Source organism: Microcaecilia unicolor, unplaced genomic scaffold (assembly GCF_901765095.1).
Source record: "Microcaecilia unicolor unplaced genomic scaffold, aMicUni1.1, whole genome shotgun sequence".
NCBI lineage: Eukaryota > Metazoa > Chordata > Amphibia > Gymnophiona > Siphonopidae > Microcaecilia > Microcaecilia unicolor.
In genome coordinates, this window is record NW_021963785.1 from 24,543 (window position 1) to 30,266 (window position 5,724).

The following is a 5,724-nucleotide window of genomic DNA, read 5'->3' on the forward strand; positions in this document are numbered from 1 at the left end:
GGAAAGGAATGGAAAACAAAAATGAGGATGTTATAATGCCTTTGTATCACTCCATGGTGCGACCGCACCTTGAATATTGTGTTCAATTCTGGTCACCACATTTCAAAAAAGATATAGTGGAATTAGAAAAGGTGGGAATTAGAAAAGGTGCAAAGAAGGGCGACAAAAATGATAAAGGGGATGGGATGACTTCCCAATGAGGAAAGGCCAAAGTGGCTTGGGCTCTTCAGCTTGGAGAAAAGGCAGCTGAGGGGAGATATGATAGACGTCTATAAAATAATGAGTGGAGTTGAACGGGTAGATGTGAAGCGTCCATTTACGCTTTCCAAAAATACTAGGACTAGGGGGCATGTGATGAAGCTACAATTTAGTAAATTTAAAATGAATTGGAGAAAATTTTTCTTCACCCAATGTGTAATTAAACTCTGGAATTTGTTGCCAGAGAATGTGGTAAAGTCGGTTAGCTTAGCGGAGTTTAAAAAAGGTTTGGACGGCTTCCTAAAGGAAAAGTCCATAGACCATTATTAAATGGACTTAGGGAATATCCACTATTTCTGGGATAAGCAATATAAAATGTTTTGTACTTTTTTGGGATTTTGCCAGGTATTTGTGACCTGGATTGGCCACTGTTGGAAACAGGATGCTGGACTTGATGGACCTTTGGTCTTTCCCAGTATGGCAACACTTATGTACTAACAGATTCCAAGAGGCAGGGTAGCTCCACTTGGCAGGAGGCTGCCTTCTAACTTGAAGGCCACAGTTTCAAGACTGGCTTGAGCATGATATTGGTTAACACTGAAAAGCAAATGCTGAAATTTAAGGATACTGGAAAGAAACCTGTCATTTCCTGCCCTTTTGAGTAAGGCTGAGTTCTAATTTCAGCTTTTTTAACATTTTTACTTGGCTGACTCATTGTGTCACAGTCCCTAGCAGGGATTCCTGCGCCTTGAATACTAGAATAGAAGACAGAAAGTAGGATTGCTCAAGGTAAGTCTTAATGCCATTGTACTCCCAAGAAATACATTGTGATCACTAGGGGGCACCCTAGGGTGCAAGTCCCGGTCTTGACGACTGGTTCAACTGAGTGTCGAGCCCTGAAGGAGTCTCGCACAGGTGTATGGTAGTACTTGGAGAGAGCTGCAGCCTTTCTTCTATTTCTACTTTGTCCCACAACTAGCTCAGCCAAACCCTATGAGAGCCTTTTCCTATAATATTCCCCAATACCAATCTTTTATTGTGATTATAAAAAAACAGAAAATACAGGCCTTTATTCTTGGCATTTTCTGATAAGGCTTCCATAATACTGAAAAACACCAGTAACAAAATAGTACTTCCCCTTTCTTTACAAACAGTAGGATATTGGCATATTTTCAAAGCACTTAGCCTTCCAAAGTTCCAGGTTTCTATGGAACTTTGGAAGTCTAGGTGCTTTGAAAATATGCCTCCAAGCAATACCGGTGAGGATTTTCTCCTGCCAATGCCCCTCTGGTTGCTCATAGGCAGCCTCCCTCTTCCAGACTTAGCCTGCAGGTGCTGCACAAGGAGGCTTAAGCCTTCCTCCTTCTCTGCATACAACCTGTGCCTCACCTAAGCTCTCAAACTCTTTTCCCATTTCATCGTACCAATGCTGTTTCTCTTGGGTTCCAAAGCACTGCACAAGGAGGTTTTTCTCCCTTCCCCCTCTCTGCATCCAGCATAAAGTGCTCTTCAGTTCTTAGCCTTGCTGTAATCCTTCACCATGTGGATAAACCTAGTTGCACATAATGTATGCTTGGGCTACACTTCTGTACAATCCCTTTTTGGGATCTCTATTCCCCAAACTATAGCTTTCCTTTCCCAGCCTCCACTTCCAAGACTATAATAATCCTTTAACCTTTCCCCAAGAATTTCCTCTTCCAGCCACTCTTTACCTTTCTGGTTGACTCATTGCTTTAGGGTCTATTCACTACCCAAGGAATTTCAGCCTGTGGAACACCTTTCTTTTGGGTCGTACTCACTGCTCCAAGGGGTTTTAGCTTCTGTGCGCATGTATGTGTGTGTCTGTTCGTTCCTCTCTTTGTGCTCTTTCTGCCTGCAGCTTGTGCCTCCCAAGGAGGTTAGATTGAGAACAGGAGACGGCATCAGCCTATCTAACCCATTATATGGGCTGAAGTCAGGCGGAGCTTACCACCATTTTCGCTCACCCAAAACAACAGCAAAAAGATGATTAGGAATAACAATAGGACAAAAAAGGTTATGTGGATGAGAATTCCAGAGGCACAAGATGGGAATAAATCCTTCGTTCCTACAGCTAGGCATGACCCCTTTCAAGTAAGAGTGAATCTTCAAAATTGTTGATCTTGGTCTACACTCGAGATTAGAAAGCCTTCAAGAGCACTATTTCATTCACAAGTGACTGTGAACAGTCTTCCATTTATTCCTACTCCAGCATATAATGCCTTTAACAACAGGACTGATTTGTATAAATTCTCATGAATATTTTTGCTACCAAAACTGCCAGTGGGCTACCTTCACATACAGTTATACTCTCTTTATTCAACAATTTTGGTCTATTGTTCTAAGTCATATTAGCAAAATTGTAAATCAACAAATGCAATTAGATCCGTGTTTAATATTGTTTGACATACCCATGGTTCCCATTGAGGATGTAACTTAGATCTTATTAGATTATTATTACTCATTGCCAAAGTATGTGTGGCTTGGAGATGACGCCAGTTCTCTTTACCTTCTAAATACATGTGGACACAGAAAGTGTGGCATGTAGCCAGTATGGAAAAGCTTAACTGGCTCAAGAAACATAAACCACTGAGATACTATCAGATATAGAACCCTTTACGACACTCCTCTTGTTAACTATGGGTTTAACTATAATCTCTAGTACTATATTTATTTAATTCCAAGATTTGCTATTTATTTTTTATGTCTATATGATTGATCTATATCAGTTGCTCTATGAAGATATCTCTCCTAATTTCCGTTAGATTATTAACATACATCTCCCTTCTGCTTTGCTCTTTTTTTCTTTACATATTGTGGTTATAGCTGGGGATTTTTTTTAATGTACTTTGCTGTTTCTTAAAACTGTTCAACATTTGAGACTGTTATTTTATATTATCAAGAAATTCCTTTAATATGTCTTGTTCCATTTCTACGAGATTTTTCTTTTCTTTTGTCACAATGGTACTTTTGCTTTTTTTTTCTTTTTGATTAAGATTTAAAACATTTTGTGGTTATTTCACTACAAGCTTTGTAACTGTTCAGTGCTGGTTGCTGTCATGTTGTCCTAATAAAGCTATTTCATAAAAAAAAGAAAGATTGAAGATCATGGACTGTCAGTGGCTGCCTCCACATACACTTAAGGCCCTGTTTAAAAAGCCGTTCTAGCATTAGCACATGCAAAGTCTTTAGGCACCTATAATATTCCTATGGGCGTCTACATGGTTACCGTGCGCTAAATTTGAGCATGTGCTAAGAACGCTTGCATACCTTAGTAAACAGGGCGCTCATATACTTACAGCCACAAGGCTGCCTTCACATACACTTATATATTTACAGCCATGGGGCTGCCTCATACACCTATATACAGTGGGGGAAATAAGTATTTGATCCCTTGCTGATTTTGTAAGTTTGCCCACTGACAAAGACATGAGCAGCCCATAATTGAAGGGTAGGTTATTGGTAACAGTGAGAGATAGCACATCACAAATTAAATCCGGAAAATCACATTGTGGAAAGTATATGAATTTATTTGCATTCTGCAGAGGGAAATAAGTATTTAATCCCTCTGGCAAACAAGACCTAATACTTGGTGGCAAAACCCTTGTTGGCAAGCACAGCGGTCAGACGTCTTCTGTAGTTGATGATGAGGTTTGCACACATGTCAGGAGGAATTTTGGTCCACTCCTCTTTGCAGATCATCTCTAAATCATTAAGAGTTCTGGGCTGTCGCTTGGCAACTCGCAGCTTCAGCTCCCTCCATAAGTTTTCAATGGGATTAAGGTCTGGTGACTGGCTAGGCCACTCCATGACCCTAATGTGCTTCTTCCTGAGCCACTCCTTTGTTGCCTTGGCTGTATGTTTTGGGTCATTGTCGTGCTGGAAGACCCAGCCACGACCCATTTTTAAGGCCCTGGCGGAGGGAAGGAGGTTGTCACTCAGAATTGTACGGTACATGGCCCCATCCATTCTCCCATTGATGCGGTGAAGTAGTCCTGTGCCCTTAGCAGAGAAACACCCCCAAAACATAACATTTCCACCTCCATGCTTGACAGTGGGGACGGTGTTCTTTGGGTCATAGGCAGCATTTCTCTTCCTCCAAACACGGCGAGTTGAGTTCATGCCAAAGAGCTCAATTTTTGTCTCATCTGACCACAGCACCTTCTCCCAATCACTCTCGGCATCATCCAGGTGTTCACTGGCAAACTTCAGACGGGCCGTCACATGTGCCTTCCGGAGCAGGGGGACCTTGCGGGCACTGCAGGATTGCAATCCGTTATGTCGTAATGTGTTACCAATGGTTTTCGTGGTGACAGTGGTCCCAGCTGCCTTGAGATCATTGACAAGTTCCCCCCTTGTAGTTGTAGGCTGATTTCTAACCTTCCTCATGATCAAGGATACCCCACGAGGTGAGATTTTGCGTGGAGCCCCAGATCTTTGTCGATTGACAGTCATTTTGTACTTCTTCCATTTTCTTACTATGGCACCAACAGTTGTCTCCTTCTCGCCCAGCGTTTTACTGATGGTTTTGTAGCCCATTCCAGCCTTGTGCAGGTGTATGATCTTGTCCCTGACATCCTTAGACAGCTCCTTGCTCTTGGCCATTTTATAGAGGTTAGAGTCTGACTGATTCACTGAGTCTGTGGACAGGTGTCTTTCATACAGGTGACCATTGCCGACAGCTGTCTGTCATGCAGGTAACGAGTTGATTTGGAGCATCTACCTGGTCTGTAGGGGCCAGATCTCTTACTGGTTGGTGGGGGATCAAATACTTATTTCCCTCTGCAGAATGCAAATAAATTCATATACTTTCCACAATGTGATTTTCCGGATTTAATTTGTGATGTGCTATCTCTCACTGTTACCAATAACCTACCCTTCAATTATGGGCTGCTCATGTCTTTGTCAGTGGGCAAACTTACAAAATCAGCAAGGGATCAAATACTTATTTCCCCCACTGTACCTACAGCCAATGGGCTGCCTCATACACCTATATACCTACAGCCAATGGGCTGCCTCCACATACAGTTATACACTTACAGCCACGGGGCTGCTTCCACATATAATACACTTACAGCCACGGGGCTGCATCCACATACACTTACAGCCACTGAGCTGCCTCGTCATACAGTTATACATGTACAGCTATGGGGCTGCCTCCTCATACATTTACAGCCACGGGGCTGCCTCGTCATACAATTATACACTTACAGCCACGGGACTGCTTCCACATATAATATACATACAGCCACGGGGCTGCATCCACATACACTTACAGCCACTGAGCTGCCTCGTCATACAGTTATACATGTACAGCTATGGGGCTGCCTCCTCATACATTTACAGCCACGGGGCTGCCTCGTCATACAGTTATACACTTACAGCCACGGGACTGCTTCCACATATAATATACATACAGCCACGGGGCTGCATCCACATACACTTACAGCCACGGGGCTGCATCCACATACACTTACAGCCACAGGGCTGCCTTGTTATACAGTTATA